The following is a 21306-nucleotide window of genomic DNA, read 5'->3' as shown; positions in this document are numbered from 1 at the left end:
AGATGCTGTGATCTGTATTGATCATGGCATCTTAGGGGTTAATGACAGACATCCGTGCGATTGCGGATGCCTGCCATTACCGGAGGGTCCCTGGCTGCTATCAGCAGCCGGGAACTGCCACGCATGACCCGAGCATTGCTCCAATGCTCGCGATGATGTATAGGACATAAATAGAAACATAAAATGTGTCGGCAGATAAGAACCCTTTGGCCCATCTAGTCTGCCAAATAATCTGAATCCTATCAATAGTCCCCGGCCCTATCTTATATGGAGGATAGCCTTATGCCTATCTCTATCATATATGAAGGATAGCCTTATGCCTATCTCTGTCTTATATGAAGGATAGCCTTATGCCTATCCCTATCTTATATGAAGGATAGCCTTATGCCTATCTCTATCTTATATGAAAGATAGCCTTATACCCATCTCTATCTTATATGAAGAGTAGCCTTATGCCTATCCCATGCATGTTTAAACTCCTTCACTGTATTTGCAGTGACCACTTCTGCAGGAAGGCTATTCCATGCATCCACTACTCTCTCAGTAAAGTAATACTTCCTGATATTACTTTTAAACCTTTGCCCCTCTAATTTAAAACTATGTCCTCTTGTGGTAGTTTTTCTTCTTTTAAATATGCTCTCCTCCTTTACCGTGTTGATTCCCTTTATGTGTATAAAAGTCTCTATCATATCCCCTCTGTCTCTTCTTTCTTCCAAGCTATACATGTTAAGGTCCTTTAACCTTTCCTGGTAAGTTTTATCCTGCAATCCATGTACTAGTTTAGTAGCTCTTCTCTTAACTCTCTCTAGAGTATCTATATCCTTCTGGAGATACGGCCTCCAGTACAGCGCACAATACTCCAAGTGAGGTCTCACCAGTGTTCTGTACAGCGGCATGAGAACTTCTCTCTTTCTACTGCTTATACCTCTCCCTATACATCCAAGCATTCTGCTAGTGTTAATATGCATTAAGCCGAAACAAGTCCTGTACACCTGTATACCGTTTATGTGAATAAACACTTCAAGATTTTGCAAGATTACCTGTGAGTGCTGAGACTTCATTTCTACTATCTGATCCAGTCTTTTGGTGTGCGTGCACCACCTGAGACTTGAGTGCCGACTCCTTCTATTTCCTTAATATGCATTAAGTACCACCTCACCAGGACGTACATTGGCATCCTGCATTGTTAAGGGGTTAAAGGGGTACTCGCCCCTAGACATCTTATCCCCTATCCAAAGGCGTTCGTTTAGAGGGTCAGGTGCAGTGCCGGAGGCTGGTGCCTTCACGGTCATGCCCTGCTCGCAACGTCACGGCCACGCCCCCTCAATGCAAGTCTATGGGAGGAAGCGTGACCCTGGCCTTGCATCACCAGTAATCCTGCATGGAGCGAAGTTCACTCACTGGGGTGCTGCAGCCAAGATTGCAGGGGTCCCCAGTGGCAGGACATCAGATCAGACATCAGATGTCTAGGGGCAGAGTACCCCTTTAAATTCAATAAAAACTAAGCAACAAAAACAACTAAATGTACTCCGGTGCTGCACCTAGTACCCCTTCATACTGGATCCACCTTAATGGTATTTTACAGAAGTTTGCACTATCCATCTAGTAACCATGATGGATACCAGCTAAGCAGAGGCCACAATGACATCATTTTGACCTCTGTTTGGTAATTGGGGGTCTATGGATCAATTTAATAGATACATAAATCAGGACCTAACGGATCCTATTAGATGCATATTACCAGTCACAGAGGCTGACAGGAGAAGATTGGTACATGACATATGTTCTCCACCTTACACCATTAATAATGCAATGCATGGCTGCCCTTACAGAACCATACATTGCATAGATTATCATCATTACATTAACTTGCTATGCATTTTAATGTAAGCGGCGTGTACAGACAGTTCATTAGCACAGCATTGCCTCATTGTACTAATTAGGTACAGACACAGTTCCTGCTCCCTGTCTCCTCTAGGTCTGTCACAGACATTTAGCATCCATATGCCATCATTAATAATATTGGGTACACCAGTAATACACATGATATTATGTGAAATATAGAAATATAAATATATATGTTACATAGTAAACATTATTATTTTAAAAGGATAATAAAAGCAAAGAGGTCCACAACAGGTTCCACATTGTTAATTGCACAATATTTATCTAAAGGTGCGTTCACACGGGCAATCAGTCCACTGATTTTAAAGGGAGCTTTGGAGCATGTCTGCACAGAAAAGATGTAACTTGTTTAACTTTATTGAATTTATTGGAAGAAGGGTCTTCTAAAATGACATTGGCCCTGATTTACTATTGTAAACCCAACCTGTTTTGTCGGGTTGTGTGCCAGAATTCGGCGCATTTCGCTACAAATTGTGTCTGAGCCAGAAAAACCCGACCATCTCTTCATTTTACGCAGAAAAACCTGAAAAGGGGGAGTGACTGCCGAAAAGGAGGCGTGTCCTCGACATTTCCAAACAAATCACAACATATTTACTAAGGTTTCCATAGAAAATGTGGTGGATTTGTGCTCTAGAAAACCCTACAGCTCAAAGCATTTGTTAAAAACAATAATAAAAAAAAACATAATGTAGAGAAAAGTGCAAAATGTAGGGAAACATTAGTAAATACAGTGGAAAAATACTTGTAGGGAATTAAAACCCTCAAAGAAAACGACACTCTACTCTAACTAAATCAGGGCCATTGTGTGGTTTTTGACACAAACGTTGGTTTTGGCTGTGTGAATACACCCATATAATTTTGTTATGGATTCACATTGCCCCAGGTCTGTAGCTACAATATAAATGATGTTATCATTTGAATAAGCAGGAACAAAAGTTATCAGTGATATTATACTATATGGATAACGCTGTAGGATTATCTTATCCTGTGACATATCATGTGCCTTTATTTGATAAATATTGAACAATATTATTTTGCTTTTTAACAGACTGGTACTGGTATGTCATGGAATACTGGTGGTCTCTGACCTGCCCTTTGGGGGCTGCCTGAGAACCCTATGGTGGAAGGGAGGAAAGAGTGACATTAGATACTGGGTTGGTTGTGACTGGGTTTCTGAAACTTACCAAGTGTGTTTGAGAAGTACGGAGAATTGCTGTAAACCTTAGAGGGGTTTTTCGGGGAAATAACATTTATCCAGTATCCCCAGCAGTTGGACCCCCACCCCCTCCCTTGATCTCCAGAACGGGACCCTTCTCCTGCCTCATAGCGCTCTGTTCACCACCTTCCGTGACAAACTGGTCTTGGGAGTGACAGCCGGCTCTGCTGTCCCACCTCATCCAGTGAAAGAAGGCGGGGGAGGTAGGGGAGACAGGCCCCATTCTAGAGTTCGGGGGAGAGGGAGGGGTGTCCCCAGCAGTTGGAAAAGGGATAAGTTTTATTCCTCAAATAACCCCTTTAATGAACAGGCTAATTTTAACTTTTGTGTTTTGTTTTTTTCCTTCTCGCCTTTTAAGTAACTTAACTCTATATTAAAATTTTCCTCTATATAGCCATATGAGGGATGTATTCTTTGCATTTCCTTTTTTTCTTTTTCTTTCATGCTCACTTATTGGTCGAGGGCACAGATACTCCACATGCCTAATTTACTAAGGTTAATGCCTGCTACCAAGTGTAAACTGTGCTGGTGGAGATTTTGGCGAGGGCGCACAGGCAGTCTCTGTAATGCGCAGAGATTTATGTTGAGGGCTACAGAAATCCAGCATGCCTGTGCACTGGCGGATGATTCATTTAGACCAGCATGTGAGATGCCTGTCTTTCAGTGATGTTTCTCCTAGTATTCATTTTGGGGGGAATTTATCATTGTCTGTGTAAATCAAGTTCTTTTTACCCCCATTTTCCTGGGCATACGTCATGTGTACTTCCTCACATATATTAAAAAGATGTGCACATTCCTCATAAATATTGCAAAGTCTGCACTTAACCCCTTAAGGACACGCGCTGTACAGGTACGGTACTGCAGCATGTGCAATCACGGGGGTCTGATGAATCAACATGGCTGCCGGAGCTCCACTTACTGCTCCAGGCCATCTGCTGGGATCTTCTCCTGGTCTGCCTTTTAGCAGACCAGAGAAGTAGATTGCAGATAACGCAGATCAGTGCTATGCCTAGAACAGTAAAAGCAATCAAAAGATTGCAATAAATAGTTCCTTGTGGGGACTAAAAAAGTGTAAAAAAAAAAATGTAAAAAGGTTTTAACAAATTTGAATAAGCCCCTCCCCCAATAAAACATTTTTAATTCTCCTCTTTCCCCACTTAACAAAAAAATTATGTAAAATAATAAAATAAATGAACATATTTGGTATTGCTGTGTGTAGAAATGTCTGATCTATTAAATATAATGTTACCTTGTTTCCAGTGAATGGCACACAATGTAAAAAGAAATTGCTGATATTTGGTCACATCGCATTCCAGAGAAAAAATAAATAAAAAAAAGTGATCAAAAGGTCACATAAACACAGATGCGGTACTGATAAAATGCACAAATCATGGCGCAAGAAATTTGCCCTCATACAGCCCTGTATACAGAAAGTTATACAGGGGAGCCAAAATGGGCTGTGTCATTAAGGGGTTAAATTCAAGTGTTTTACACAAGTCTTTTTTACCCAGTGTGCCACCCAAACAAAAAAACATGCTTTCTTTTATGACAGCATTTGTCCCTTGTATACATTTCCCTTTCTCTCAGAGCTTTTATCAGCAGTATACATTTTTCTTTTTCCCGGAGAAGTACCTCTGGCTTATTTATCTAGTACATAAAAATAGTCTCACAAATAGATGATGCAGCTTTGTAAATGTGCCCTAATGTCTTTTCTGACAGCATTTATCTGTTGTATACATATTCCTTTCTGTCAGAGCTTCTAACCATAGTATATATACATATATATATTTTTTGTCAGAGAAGTACCTCTAGTCTATTTATCCCGTATATAAGAATGTGGTGAAACCAAAGGGTGTGAAGTGAGGTGTATGGGGAAGGTGTTGTAGCCCAGGGGCAGGTGTTAACCCCATCGTGTTCGTGGCGCCAGGGCGTGGTTTTAACCGAGGACAGCCCGAACGGTAGCACAGCTAGTCCTAGTTTAGGCAGGGCAAATAACAGTCCAAGGCCAGGTTAGGGTTAACGGTAGCTTTACTGAGGTAGACAGATGGTACAGTCTTCACAGCTAGGCAAGGATCCCAGAGAGGTGACCGGTAACACAGGGGACCTTGCAGCTTGCTGGTACTTGCAGTGACTTTGACAGACTTTAGCGCAGCCACGCTGACTATAACTGACTTGAGTTGACTGAAGATAGTGACAGCAGACAGAGATGTCTTGACTTACTGACTTGTGGCTGTAATTCAGGCTTGTGGCCTCCAGATGTGCTGGACACTGGCTCTGAGACATCTGGACTGGACTTGACCTCAGCAGAAAGTGTGATGGAAGAGAGTGATTGTAGTACCTCCCCCTCTTATAAAGGGGGGCTGAGCAAGGTGTCCATAGGCTAGCTGCGGGTCATCTGGTCACCTGGTGCTTTCTGGGTAACAAAACATGTGACTTGAAAATGTGACAACCATTATCACGTGACTAACAACCATGTGACTATATCAAAGGTCCTTTACATTCAATGTACTGTACAACTAATTACATTATGGGGGTACACTGCAGGTGAGCCCTGGGGACGTGCAGGGACTCAAGCTGATAGGACTGTGGGATGTCCCGGGACATCACAAGAACAGTCTCATAAATAGATGGTGCAGCTTTGTAAATGTGCCCTTATGTCTTTTAACATTTCTATTTATTTTAGCTCACTGTGGAAACAAGGAAACCCATTGAAGGCAGTGAACCTGCATACGGCACTATCTCTTTCTGACTGGGTTGATGTAAGGTCTGCTGCATCGCTGGGTCCATTCAGGTCATACAGTTGTTTGGAGCTGACTGTTCTGCGTCTATATTTCAGGTATGTCCCTCCCCACGTAAACACGCACATGCACAACATATCTGTTGTGAGCGAGCTGAATGTCGTCTTTCAGAATGTGAATATAGAGCTTGGCAGCTGTGGAAACAAATAATAGGATTCCATTTATAAGTTGTGCAGATCATTTAAGACAGGTTACACTATTGTCATGTCAGTAAAGACGTCTTTTCTACGCAAAAGACCAGCAAGGTCATAGAAAAGAAAAAAGCAATAGCACTCGTAATCATCCATATCACAAGATAAACCATCTGCAGCTAATGTTCTCTCTATTGACTGTGCCAACGTAAATGTTCTATAGATTACTCTTCAATTTCCTACACAAAAGTAAAAAAATAAAATAAAATAAAATTATACAGACTCATCCTTGGAGAGATGGCAGAAAAAGGCTTAATCCAGTTGTTTCTGTGGTATCAGCTGCGGAAGTCCTGTTGTTGCATTCAGTTAATTGCGTGATAGAGGCAGGGCACCGCCGGCTGGCCGCCCTTGCCTCCGCCATCTTCTTAAACTGCTGCCCCCTCAATTTACGTATATTTTATTGCTGCGACTCCACGTCATAGTCACATGAGCGCTCTGCTCTGTATTTCGGGCACATGCACCAATGGACTGTATAGCTCTGCACTGTGTATTGCCATTCATGTCCGGACAGTAACAGAGGGCCAGGCATGATGTTGGGTAACTTTGTTTACATCAGTGTTTCTCAGTCAGGAGCCTCCAGCTGTTGCAAAGCTAAAACTCCCAGCATGCCTGGACAGCCATTGGCTATGCGAGCATGCTGAGAGTTGTAGTTTTGCAACAGCTGGGGGCAGCCTAGTTTACAGCACACTGGCTTAATGGATAGAGTTCTGCTCAACACAGTCACATTCACAATGAAGTTACAATATAGTCCCGTGCTCATGATGTAGAAATACTATGACGTCATGCGATGATGCGCCGACGCACTATACAGCTTTCACATCGTTAGGATGCGCTTGTGATACATAGCGGAGCACTCACGTGACCAGCGACTCCTTTTCACCAGGACATGGAGTAGCAGGAGATAAATATGTAAATTGAGGGGGTGGCAGTATAAGGAGAAGAACAGCCAGCTGGCGGGGCCCCGCCTCTAGTGCAAAATTAACTAAATACAGCAATGGAACTTCTGCAGTCAATACCACAGGAACAACTGGAGTGACCCCTCATGGACTCCTGGTTACCCATGCTATAACCCAGTGTATTGGGTTCAGTGTGGGTGATCAGGCTGACAGTTTTACTTAAAGGGGTTGTGCGCTGTCTTGCAGTTCGGAGCTTCGCTCACAGCGTCCGGAAGTTCATTACTCCGAACGCTGTGTGCGGGCTTCCGTGTTTGTGGCCACAGGGTGTGAAGTCACGCCTGGCCCCTTCGTGACGTCTTGCCTGCCCCCTCGTGATGTCACGCCCGCCCCCTCTACCAAAGTCTATGGGAAGGGGGCATGACAGCAGTCGTGCCCCCTTCCCATAGACTTTCGTTGAGGGGTCGGGCGTGACGTCACGCCCGGCAGCTGCGAACACGGAAGCCTGCACACAGCGTTCGGAGTAATGAACTTCCGGACGCTGTGAGCGGAGCTCCGAACTGCAGGGCAGCGCACAACCCCTTTAAAGGGGTTTTCTGATTCTAGTCTATCCTCAATATCTGCTCAGCACCCCCACCTATCAGCAGTTCTACAGGACTGCCTTGGCCAGATCTACACTGTGAGAGGGATCAGAAGCAGTGGGCTTGGATGACTGCATAGTGGCCATGCCTGGTTACTTGTAGATATATAACATTTATACCACTATTCACCACAGGCCCTAGTTTTAAATTCTCTTACACTACACACAACTTATCTTACATTAGGCTTGGTAAGTGGTACTTTTAGGGTCTATTCATACGTACAGTATCCTGTGCAGATTTGATGCTATATCCAGTTTTTAAGTTTACATTGAAATTTAGGATTTTCCTAGCATGATGACGGAAAATATAAATTTTATAAAGACAGAAGGCGAGTATCAAGTGCATATTCTTTCTTTATTAAGCCCAATAGAAGAAAGAAAAATGCAATGCAAATCTAAGGAAGGAAAAAGGTGCAGGTCATTTAGCAACCCAATGCACCTCCCCATCATTCCCACCAATCACATCAATGCCTGCTCCAAATGAACTGACTCTGGCTCTGCCTCCTGCTCTTTCTTTATGCCGATCTGCAAGCAGAATAGAAAACAACAAAGGAGAGATCCATCGTGACTTGAATCTTCCAGAATCCATCAACGTTGTCAAATAACAACTTGAACCATAAAACCACAAATGACATCCAGTCGAACCAGGAAGCCTTCAACCAGGAGCTAAAGGACGATCAGAACAAACAGACTGAAGTCCCTCCAGTCATCCACATCAGTAAACAGGGAGGGCTGATACTCGCCTCCTGTCTTTATAAAATCTATATTTTCCATCATCATACTAGGAAAATCCTACATTTTATGGCAGACAGGAGGCTCATATCAAGTGCAAGTTCAAAGTACAAAACAAATAAATAAATAGCAAAATCAAATACATCACAAAACCGACATTGAAACATGACTCTCAGGTCTGAAGTAAAACGTCCTAAAAGTATCTACTGAGGACCAATCCTCCGCTTTCAAAATATCGGAAAGCGAGCCTCCAGTCTGGACCAATTTAGTAGCCATGCGCCTCTGGTAGAATGCACCTAAAAAACAGAGACATCAATGCCGGCCAAGGCCATAGACTGCTTCACCCACCGGGACAGCGTTGGAGAAGAGACCGGAAAATGTGGTGAACAAAAAGATACGATAAGCTGGGAAAACCGCGAAGACCACAATGAAGCCTAAGTTTATCCTAAGCTCATAAGACTTCAAACAGCAGACCACACACAATTTAGGATGTGTTGGAAAAATTGGATAGAACACGGTACGAAGATTCGTCTTCGTGCGCCATGAGATAGTGAACTGAACCCCTTGAGGAGTAAATTCTCTCCTTGAGATGTCCATCAGAAGCGCGCTTAATGGACACCAGACACAATAACATTATCACCTTATATGACAATAATCTAAGGGACAACTCATCATTATCTTCCCATGTAGTAAACATGCGGACCTATAAACATTGATAGTCCTATATGCCTTACCGTCATCAAACGCTTCGGATAGGAAATTCAGAATCCCGGATATAGGTGCCTGAACGGGATCCATTTGCTGTTGTGAGCACCAATGAACCCATAATCCCCAGGCTGATCGGTAAGCCGATCTGGTACCCGGAGCTCATGCCTCACTAATGAGGTGATTGTGAAAAACATCTATCAGATGCTGATGCCCTGAAATCAGCCAAGCTATCAATGGTAATTGCTTGGACAGAACTAACGGATGCAACTCCGCTGCAGGACCCCTGTGGATTGAGGGAAACAGCGGGCAAATCCTTGGACAATTTATGGCCAACCAAGATTGAGTCGGCCACCATGGGGTGATCAACATCAGAGTCGATTTCTAAGACTCTGCTTGCCATAATACCCTGGGGATCATGGCGAGCAGAGGGAAGGCATACAGCATGTGCTGAGGCCAGAATTGGAGGAATGCATCTGTTGCCATGGCTTCCAGGTCTGGTCTTCAACTGAAGAACTGGGGTAGCTGACAATTGAGCCAAGAGGCAAATAAATCCAGACCAAGGGGACCCCACAGAGACTGAATGGCCTGGAAAACTACGGGATACAAGGTCCAATCGCTGTAGTCCCGGAAGGTATTCTGCCTTCAGAATTATGTTCTTTTGAAGACAAAAGAGCCAAAATTCCTTCACAATGTCCGCCAAAACCTTTGACCTCATGCCCCCTAAGCAGTTGATGTATAGCACCGCCGTGATGTTGTCCATGCAAAGCAGGATGCAACAATCTGACCTGTGGGAAGCGAAGCTCTTGAGTGCAAATGAGTCCGCTAGGAGTTCCAGACAATTCATGTGCAACTGTGACTCTGCTAGTGACCATTTTCCCCCCGTGGCAGAAGAACCGCACTGGGCCCCCCAGCCGTTTAAGCTGGCATCCGACTCTATGATCAAATCCGGTTTGGAATTGAAGATCGTCCTCCCATTCCAATCCTGGACATGACGGAGCCACCAAATAAGCTTGTCGTGAGCCTCCTTGATCCGAATAAGCCAGATCCTCCGATAAATGTCTGGCCTTTAGGCGCTGTAGCGCCCTGTAATGGAGTGGCACCAGAAAAATCTCCTGAATCGAAACTGACAATAGGCCAACAATCCGAGCAACCGCACGTAAAGAAACCAACCGCTTGCGTAGGAAGGCTCTTATCTCCTTGCGGATTAACACTAACTTCTTGTTAGGCAGACTCAGGGTCGCTAATTGGATATTCACGAGAAACCCTAAAAATTCCTTTTACTGGGCCAGGATCAGCACTAACTTCATCTCGTTGATTAGAAACCCCAATTCCGAGAGCAGAGACGTGGTCCACTCGATGTGGAGAAATACCTGACATCTTGTTCGAGCCATGATCAAAAGATCGTCGAGATATATTATGAGTCGAACTCCCCGACTCCTGAGAACAGCCATAACTGGTTTCATGAGTTTGGTAAAACACCACGGGGCGGAAGAAAGTCCGAACGGTAGACAGGAGAACTCCCACTTCTGGACGTCCCACAGGAATTGCAGATAATGTCGAAAGAAGGGTGAATCGGCACCGTGAGGTACGCATCCTTCAGGTCTATTTTCACCAACCAATCCTCTGGGAGCAATAGATCCCTGAGTAAATGGATGCCCTCCATTTTGAAATGACGATACAAAACACACTCGTTTAGATCTCTTAAATTTATCAAAAGGCCTGTGTCCTCCGTCTTTCTTCTTTACTAAGAAGATGTTGCTGAGAAACCTTGGCTTTTCCATGAGTACCAGATTTATGGCGTGCTTCACATGTAGATCTCTGATCTCCAAGCGAATCAGGTCCTTGTCTGACTCCGAAAAAATGAATCACCTGTGGCCACCGAGTTTGTATTGATGGTGTCATAAATTCTATGTTGTATCCTTCTACCACTTGAAGGACCCAAGGGTCTATAGTAATCATGGACCAAGCGTGGGTAAAAAATCTCTCTATCAGGATGTCCTGCACAACTTGATTGACCTGACCCACCTGTTCCTCTGGCTCTCGAGAAACCGCGGGAACTGCCTCTTGCCCTCCAGGGCCATCCTCGAGCAGGAAAAAAGGGTGTGGCGGCAGCAGGTGCAGCGACTGTATGAACCTGTGGTCTGTCGAGGACATATTGTACAGAGCCTCTGCCCTAGGGCCTATAATAGGATCCACGGCCAGAAGGGCGACCCTTACCCTTTCCGGCCTTGCCGAAAACCTTGTTATGCAAGGTCTTCTTCAAGGAGTTCTGAGCCTTATCTAGGCTAAAGAACAGACCAATGAATTTATTAAAGAGGTACTCCGGGGAACTAAATCCATAGCCCATTCTTTCCCTTTCACCAACCTATGCATTTGTCTAAATATCATTCATTCAGTTTTCCTCTTTCAGCTGTCACTTACATGCAGGAAGTGAGAGAAAAATTCATTTTTTAGATCCACGTTGTCTCCTCAGTGAGAGCAGCCCCTCCCATCAAGACAACATCACCTGATTTCTGTCTGATTTCTGATTGGGCTAGAGCTCTGGCTGTATAGCCACACCTCCCCTCCCTGTGTGAGGAGCTTGTGATAGAAAAAGCAGTGAAGATTCTTAGTCACAACTGAGCACATACCGTAGCTGCTGTTTTTCTTTTGAATATGCTACCATTCAGAACACAGAAAAATTCATAGCAGGAGGTGGCCCGGATTTATCAAACTGTGTGAGAGAAAAAGTGGAGAGATTTCCCCATATGCAGCCAATCACAGCTCGGCTTTCACTTTACCTTAGCTTGTTAGCTGGTTGCTGTGGGAAAATCCCTCCACTTTTTCTCTTCTCTCACACAGTTTGATAAATCTCCCCCAGTGTGTGTGTGTGTATGTTTGTGTGAGAGAGAGAGAGAGCTGCAGTGTAAGCCTGCACACAGATAGTGAAAGCAGTTGGCTGGCAGCCATTACACAGAGCTGAATTCTGGGAGTTGTAGTCTATGCTGCAGATAAGGAAAAAAAAGTATTTAGGAGACATCAGGGGCCAAAGGAACTGCCAAAATCACATGAATAACTACAGGAGACACATAACAGGTATTGTGATGGCTTTGGGGCATTTTTATTAACTTCCCCAGAGTACCCCTTTAATGTTTTTAATCAAGGAGTCACAGAACAGAAGACACTCAGAAGATGGGCCCGGTTCCTCTGTCACCAGATGGGTTATTGCATGTCCAACCGCATCAGAATAGTACAGCGACGTTCGGCCGACATAGCCGTGTTAGCATTACCCAGCAAACAGCTGTCCCGCAGGGCACAGCCCCTAAGGACCTCTGCATCCCCAGGCTCGCCCGTGGCGACCGCCTGTTCGGACATGTTCAGGATCTTGGTCAAAGGTCCCAACAAGTCTAACAACTTGTCCTGAACGGACTTGAAGGAGTGATCAATCCCTTTCCTCGGGTTCTTCTCCGATTTTACTAGATATTTTATAAGGATTGGATCGAGCTCTGGAGTCACTGCCACTTTGCTAGCAACTGAGGGCCGGGGACATTCTGCCCACAGCTTGTTGCGGTTACCTCTGTCCAGAGGATTCCTCAGCCATGCCTCAATGTACTTGGCCACTTGCGGCAGAGGAGCCCAATCACCGGACCATAGATTCTTGATAGCATCTGGATTGAAGAAAGGGACCCCTTGTGAGTCCAGTATGGCATGGGAGGAATTACCGCCAGCGGAGGACGACCCAGAAGGGGCATTAAAGTTCTCCACACAATCCTCCTCGCCATCACTACTGAAGGCGGTAGGGTCAGAGAAATCAGAAGCCACCTCGGACTCCAAGTCTGAATCATCCACATAGGAGTCAGGTTTGTTCCTTTTTGCGGAACGTGACGCCCGAACTGTACAATCGTCCTCCCGGGCGGACGGTCTGGTACCCACATTTGAGTTATTGCTCAAAGGCAAAGGTCAGAGGAAATGTTTAGGCTATCTCCTGCCTTAGGAGAGGTCACAACTAGAGATGAGCGAACCGAAGTTGACGAACCTGAATTCGTTACGAATTTCATGAAATATTCGATTCGCAACGAATGCGAATATCGCCGCGTTACAATTGCGCGAATCACTTCATTAAACTCCATTTTACAGCGTTCCAGGCTATTGGAGACCTAAAATGGCAGATCCACATGTCAGTACATGGGGCAGGGGATTATGGGAGGGCGGGAAACTGCGGCGGGAATGAAGGTAGGCGGGATGACCCAGAATCACATGTGAGATGCAGCCTATCAGCATTCATTGATCCCTGTGATGTCACAGCCCTATATAATCGGCAGCCATCTTGCCTCTCTTCATTTCGTGCATGCACTCATACAGAGAGAGGACGGGACTGCGTGTGTGTGAATAGCTTATACCACAGCGTTACACTGCAACTGCTAGTCACATCAGCATTGGGGACAGACAGGAGTGCAGAGTGCTGTGCTGTTCTCACTGAGAAGGATCTTTGATCTATAAACCTCCTATTCACGTTATTGAGCATTGCAGCAGAGAGGGGCAGATAGCTGTCAGCTGCCTCATACAGATCTCCAAGCTGCCTGAACTTTATCAACCATCTTATCGCCTAATTTTTCAGCCCAATTCAGTGTTTTTTTTTTTTTTGCTCCACAAATCTTCTGCTGCTCAGAATTGTGTGACAGAGTGCAATTTATGGTTTAATCCCTGTATTTTTTATTTTATTTGTTGTGGTGCTGCACTGTTGGATCCTGCTGCTGTTCCCAAATAAGTTATTTTTCAGTGGACTGTAGTGCCTTTGTCTGCCCTCACACATGCATAACACATGCCTACATCAAAGCAGTCTACTATTCTGTATCTGTAACAAGTCTAGATACAGGGAAAGTCCTGACTCATGTCAAAAGTAATCCCCTGCTGGTGTTTTTAAAAAATTACAGATTTTTTTTCTGCGTATTGTTGCGCATATTTTTGCCCTCATCAGTGCATACCGCATACGTACATCTAAGTAATGTAACATTTTGTACCTGTTAATCTATCAAGGGCATACATACTGTGAAAGTCCAAACAATAGTATTCACCGGCTGGTGTTTTACCAAAAAAAGATTGTATTCTGCATATTGTTGCGCATAATTCTGCCCTCATCAGTGCCTACCGCATACGTACATCCAAGTAGTGTAACATTTTGTACCTGTTAATCTGTCAAGGGCGTACATACTGTGAAAGTCCAAACAATAGTATTCACCGGGTGGTGTTTTACAAAAATACAGATTTTATTCTGCGTATTGTTGCACATATTTCTGCCCTCATCAGTGCATACCGCATACTTACATCCAAGTACTGTACCATTTTGTACCTGTTAATCTGTCAAGGGCGTACATACTGTGAAAGTCCAAACAATAGTATTCACCGGCTGGTGTTTTACAAAAAAACAGATTTTTTTCTGTGTATTGTTGCGCATATTTCTGCTCTCATCAGTGCATACCGAATACGTACATCCAAGTAGTGTAACATTTTGTACCTGTTAATCTGTCAAGGGCCTACATACTGTGAAAGGACAGCCATAAGTAATCACCTGCTGCTGTTCTAGACAAATACTGTTTAACCCCTTAAGGACGCAGCCCTTTTTCACCTTAAGGACTGAGCCCTTTTTCCCAATTCTGACCACCGTCGCTTTACACATTAATAACTCTAAAACACTTTTACCGAATTTTCTGATTCTGAGATTGGTTTTTCGTGACATATTCTACTTTATTTTTGTGGTAAATTTTCGTCGCTACTTGCATCCTTTTTTGGTGAAAAATGCCAAAATTTCATGAAAATTTTGCATTTTTCTGAATTTGAAGCTCTCTGCTTGTAAGGAAAATGGATATTCCAAATATATTTTATTTTTATTCACAAATACAATATGTCCACTTTATGTTGGCATAATAAAATGGACATATTTTTACTTTTTGAAAAAATTAGAGGGCTTAAAAGTAGAGCAGCAATTTTCAAAAATGTCACGCAAATTGCAAAATCTGAAGGGACAGATGTTACAGAACTACAACTCCCAACATGCCTGGGCAGTCTAGGCCTAGGAAGGGCAGCAGTAAATATCGCTTACTGCCCCCTTCCTTCCCCCACCCCCACTGTCTTTCCCTACCTGTGCCTGTCTCCAGTGACGATCTGCGGTCCCCAGGCCATCTTCTTCTCAGGTACCGGCCTCCATCTTCTCCCCCCGTTCTGCCCGACATCCAGGGGTGGGCAGAACGGGGGGTTGCCATGGCAACCCACTGTCCTACGCTGCCATTGGTCAGAATCAGTTCTGACCAATGGCAGGGGATAGGAGGAGATCGCAGCACTGCGACCTCGCTCCTATCCCTCAGGATGGTCGGGGCTGTCACTGACAGCTCTTATGATCCCTATTTTCCAGGTGATGTGGGTCACCAGAGACCCGATCAGCCCGGAATAACAGAAAATCGCATGTCTGAATTGACATGCGATTTTCTGCGATCGCCGACATGGGGGGTCTCAGGACCCCCCTCGGCGATGTGCCGGGATGCCTGCTGAATGATTTCTGCAGGCATCCCGGTCCGGTCCCCAACCGGCTAGCGGCGGGGACCAGAATTCCCACGGGCGTATGCATACGCCCCACGTCCTTAAGGACTCGGGATGCAGGGCGTATGCATACGCCCGGCGTCCTGAAGAGGTTAAAGAGTAGTGTAGCGTATTGTAATACCCTCATATACACACTAAGTATGTCAGGCAGAGAAGTGCCAGGACGTGCACAGAGGAGTGGCAGAGGCCTAAATACTTCAGGCAGAGTTGGCAGCAGACTAGGGGCGAGTGGCAGCAGGAGTCGCAGCGAGAGGCCTGAGCTCCCGTTATCAGCCAGTGGTCGTGTCTCGACCAGCAACCCATCTGCCATCGTCGATTGGTTAACACGCTCATCCACATCATCACAAGTGACATCTGACACCCCCCCGAGGTCAACAGTCGGTGGATTCCTCAGACACAACCCTCAGTTGGCATGGCCCGGGAGCAGTCCCTGTCCTCCCATTGCCTTTGTCCTATGCTGTTCCCTCTCCTAGAGAAGTATCTTATGCTGTGGGTTCAGCTCCACTGTTCACTGAGGATGATCTAGTAGAGGACAGCGGCCAAGTAGTGATGAGGAGAGTGACGTGGGAGGCGGTGTTGCAAGGGTTCAAGGTCCTGAAGCAGACACTGTTGGGGAACCTGAGGAGGACATCAGTGACGTGCACAAACCTGTTGATGATGATGAAGCCGATCACAATTGGGAGCCGGGTGCAGAAGGGGCTTCATCATCATCAGGAGAAGAGAGTTGAAGGTTGCCCTTGAGGCAGCAAGGCGGTAGCATGGTTGGCAGTCAGCCTGGTGGCAGAAGTGGAAATTCAGGAGCCAAACCTGCCCAGGGGGAGATCACCTACCTTTCCGGGAGGTAGTGGAACAGGGGTTCCTGGAGACAGCGCCAGTAGCAGTCAATTAGTGCAGACTGTAGGTGGGGAAATCAGCTACTCGGCGGTGTGGCAGTTTTTCATTAGGCATCCGGAGGAGGTTCACGTAGCCACATGCAAGTTCTGTCGGCAGAAGGTGAAGCGTGGCCAGGGTCCCAATGTCTGCACCACGGCCCTGCGTCAACACATACTTCGCTACCATAAAGAGGCCTGGGAGAACCATGGCTCTGATGTAGTGGTCCAGTGGCCATCCGCTCCCTCCTTCATCCAGCCAAGGCTCCACCACCTCAGCCGAAGGGAGCTGTGTGTCAAACCCTCCTTCTGTCGCTCGAGATGCTCCTGTTTCTCCCGCTTTTAGTCAGCAATTCCAATTTAGCCAACAATCCATCGGCGAAGCCATGTCTAAGAAAGAACAGTATGCGCCCACTCATCCAACGGCGCAGAAGTTGAATGGGCTCCTGTCCAAGTTGCTGGTGCTGTCCCTACCTTTTCAAGTGGTGGACTCTGCACCTTTCAGAGAATTGATGGCTTGTGCCGAGCCGAGGTGGAGAGTTCCAAGCCATCATTTCTTTGCGAAGAAGGCAGTAGCAGCCCTGCATAAGTTTGTACAAGAGAAGGTGGGCCAGTCCTTGAGCTTGTCGGTGTGTTCAAAAGTGCACGGCAGCGCCGACGTGTGGAGCTGTAACTACGGGCAGGGACAATACTTGTCTTTTACGGCCCACTGGGTAAATGTGGTTCCTGCACAGCCACAACAGCAACTTGGACAGGTCCCACCGCTTCCTCCTCCACACTCTCGCTCTCAGGCAGTTGGTCCTGTTACAGTGTGCAAGTCCGCCTCCTCATCCTCCACCGTGTCCTCGGCCTCCACTGCACGTACAAATCTTGGTGGCCCTTCATCGTACCTTGTGTGTGGGGCACGGCGGTGTCAAGCTGTTCTTCACATGGTTTGCCTTGGCGAACGGAGTCACACACTGAGTCTACAGTCGCTAATGAGTTGCTTTCTTCACCCGCATAGTGAAGCAACTCATCAGCAGCAGGTAGACATGGAGCAGGACCTGAACCAGCAGGTGGTGGCATACCTTAACATGGCCATGCCAACAACCATTGAAGATCCGCTGGACTTCTGGGCAGCCAAACTTGATTTATGGCCGCAACTAGCAGAGTTTGCCCTGGAAAAGCTGTCCTGCCTGGCCAGTAGTGTGCCATCAGAGCGGGTGTTTAGTGCGGCCGGGGCCATAGTCACCCCAAGGCGAACTCTTCTGTCCACTAAAAATGTGGAGAGACTGACGTTTGTCAAGATGAATCAGGGATGGATCAGCCAGGATTTCCAGCCACCAATGCCAGATGCCTCAGAGTAGATTGACCATGCTGCTACACCAACACTTCCCAATTATGGTTATGAAACCCTCTTGGGTTATCAATTAGGGTTATGAAACCCTCTTTGTTACTGCGAATGCCTGCTCCTGACTCATCCTGTGTCTTTCAGGAACTACTTGCCTCACCAACACTTCTGGCCTTGGGCCTTTAATTTTTGGATGTTTAGCAGTAGCTAAATACATGCTTAATGCAAATTTCAATATTGATCTTTACATGTAAGGGGTTATGAAACCCTTTTGGGTACTGCAAATGCCTGCTCCTGGCTCATCCTGTGTCTTTCAGGAACGACTTGCCTCACAGATGCTTCGGGCCTTGGCCCTTTAATTTTTGGATGTTTAGCAGTAGCTAAATACATGCTTAATGCAAATTTCAACATTGATCTTCACATGTAAGGGGTTAGGAAACCCTCTTGGGTACTGCGAATGCTAATTTCAACAATGATCTTTAAATTCTCGTCGCTCTGCCAGGGCCATTGCCTACCCCACCGGGGCCGATCAGAGCACCTCACTGAACCATCCAATCAGTAATGGAGACAGGCGGTGTGTACAAAGACCAGGGACTTAATGAACCGAGCTTATGACCCACACTTAGTTGGAATTCTTCTTTCATGGCAAAAAATTGCAATCCCCGATCCCTATCATGAACGGGGTTGAGCGGGTTACCCACACTTGTCGGTGAAGGATAGACACATGCTGGTCCATTCAGTGTTGTGCGCGTGCAGCCCCGGACATCTGAGGGCATCACACACCTGTTATTGCTCAATCTCGCGATTGATCGTGCTATGTAAGGGGTTATGAAAGCCTCTTGGGTACTGCTGATGCCTACTCCTGACTGCTCAGGTGTCTTTCAGGAACTACTTGCCTTCATGATGTTTCTGGGCTTGGGCCTTTAATTTTACGATTTGTGAAATAGATACATACATGCTTTATTAAAATTTCAACATTTATGGTGCAATGTATGGGGTTATTAAACCCTCTTGGGTACTGTTTTTTTCAAATTTTATGATCATTTTCTCAGTAATAAACTTGAATTTTCCAGAATAATAACCATTACCCCATTGAACGCTTGTTGTATGTGATTTTTTTAATTAAAATTGTCAAAAATAATACGGAGATGGATGAACTCTGCTTCTTTATTTCAGAAGACATTACTTTAGAGAAGAATGTCTTTTTGTGGTCTACCGTCCTGCATTATAGAGTCTTCTGGACTCTTGGATATGCGCTTTTTCTTAAACAAAGGTACAAAAAAAAACGGTCCGGTCAGGGCAATGAAGACATTGCGCCTACATCTCACTGCCACATGAGCCCTGTGGGGGCTTGTTGGATTTGGTCCTTCGTACCCACACGCTGGGGTCCGGGCCCATCAAAGTTTGATTTTAATTTCAAGTTAAAAAATTTGACATTTCAATGGTCTCCTCATGCATCAGCCAACTCCAGGCTGTGTAATTCAGGCAATATATGGTTTACTGATGCCGCTGTGGGGCCTGGGTCTGGGAATTTCAAATTTTCTCATAGGTAGCACCCGCTATCCAAAAGTCTTCTTCATAAATTTCTACAATTGTTGTGTTTTTTGGGGGGGATTGTGAAGCCCTGGTGTGTACTCATGCATCAGCCAACTTCAGGCTGTGTCATTCAGGCAATATATGGTTTACTGATGCCGCTGCTGGGCCTGGGTCTGGGAATTTCAAATTTTCTCATAGGTAGCACCCGCTATCCAAAATCTTTTTCAAAAATTTCTAAAAATTGATGTGTTTTTTGGGGGGGATTGTGAAGCACTGCTGTGTACTCGTGCATCAGCCAACTCCAGGATGTATCATTCAGACAATATATGGTTTACTGATGTCGCTGTGAGGCCTGGGTATGGGAATTTCAAATTTTCTCATAGGTAGCATCCGCTATCCAAAATCTTTTTCAAAACTTTCTAAAATTGTTGTGTTTTTGGGGGGGGATTGTGAAGCCCTGCTGTGTACTCGTGCATCAGCCAACTCCAGGCTGTGTCATTCAGGCAATATATGGTTTACTGATGTTGCTGTGGGGGCTTGTTGGATTTGGTCCTACGTACCCACACAATGGGGTCCGGGCCCATCAAAGTTTGATTCAAATAAAAAAATCAGACATTTCAATGGTCTCCTCATGCATCAGCCAACTCCAGGCTGTGTCATTCAGGCAATATATGGTTCACTGATGCCGCTGCTGGGCCTGGGTCTGAGAAATTCAAATTTTCTCATAGGTAGCACCCCCGCTATCCAAAATCTTCGGTTTAAATTTCTAAATTCATCTTTTAATCTTAGGGATTGTGAAGGCCTAGTGCCTACTCATGCTACTGGCAACTCCGGGCTGTGCCATTCATCCACTATATGGTCTCCTCATGCTCCCAACACCTACACGCTGTGTCATTCAGTCACTAAATGGTCTCCTCACACTGATGTCATTGTGCTGCTGTCCGGCAGTGATTCTAAAAGCGATGCCGGTAACAGTATTATTTCACTACCCCAGCACACTCCATATGCGTTGCAAAGTGTTCTATACCCCTATTGAGGCTGTATGTAGGCTAGAAATAGCCTTTTTTAATATAGATTTGCGGCGAAAAAATTTGGATCGAAACAAACTTTTTCGGAAAATTCGTTGAATCGGCCGAATCGAATTTTTCAATAGTTCGCTCATCTCTAGTCACAACGTCTGATCAACAGTAGTGCTTCCGGTCTGACTTACCGGGTCTATGCAAGCCAGAGACTTGAGTCTGTATAAGCGGGGCGGCCAGTGGAACCGCAGGAGTGGATGCGGTCTCCTGGCGTGACTGGTATATAGCCAGTGAGACCGACTTCAAAATATTTTCGTTCATGGAGGCCATGGCAGACGCAAATTGCACCGACCTATTAACTAATTGCTGAATTTGATCAGCGGACATGAATTCGGGAAAATGCACTGTAACGTGGCCATCCCCCAAGGTCATTTCAGTCTTTCCCTCAGACATATTGGGATATACAGAGTGCAGGGAGTATACGGACAAAGTGCTGCAGTAACAACATGGGGCTGTGGAGAAAAAACACAGAAGTCCAGTTAAATGGGTTTAGCTTTATTAATGTATAATACAACAATAGACACAATACCAGCAAGCTCAGTCTGAGCTAAACCTGCATACCACTAGGCCACATAACCCCAAACCAAGTTAGTTAATATAGTAATATATACTTGACTATAGGGGCACTAATATTGCCCGCCGCCCTCTGCCTGCTAGTGTCGGCAGGAGATAGCCGGCACAACTAGCAGGGGAGGAGCACAGAAACACACAGGAGGAGGCAGAGCCAGAGTCAGTTAATATGAAGCAGGCATTGATGTGATTGGTGGGAATGATGGTGAGGTGCATTGGGTTGCTAAGTGACCTGCACCTTTTTTCTTCAATATGTTAGATTTGCA

General features: G+C 45.5%; 1 long non-coding RNA gene across 3 annotated transcripts in view; it reads right to left on the bottom strand.

Moving 5' to 3' along the window:
* Positions 1–5774: 5774 nt before the first annotated feature.
* Positions 5775–21306, bottom strand: part of LOC130367045 (uncharacterized) — a 40718-nt gene continuing 25186 nt past the window's right edge. For all 3 annotated transcript variants that reach the window (XR_008892055.1, XR_008892056.1, XR_008892057.1), the window contains one exon: positions 5775–6053. This is a non-coding gene — a long non-coding RNA (uncharacterized LOC130367045). The remainder of the gene's footprint in view (positions 6054–21306) is intronic.

This window comes from Hyla sarda, chromosome 4 (assembly GCF_029499605.1).
Source record: "Hyla sarda isolate aHylSar1 chromosome 4, aHylSar1.hap1, whole genome shotgun sequence".
Taxonomy (NCBI): Eukaryota; Metazoa; Chordata; class Amphibia; order Anura; family Hylidae; genus Hyla; species Hyla sarda.
Note: the sequence above shows the minus strand (reverse complement) of the source record. Positions and strands in the feature narration are given on the sequence as shown.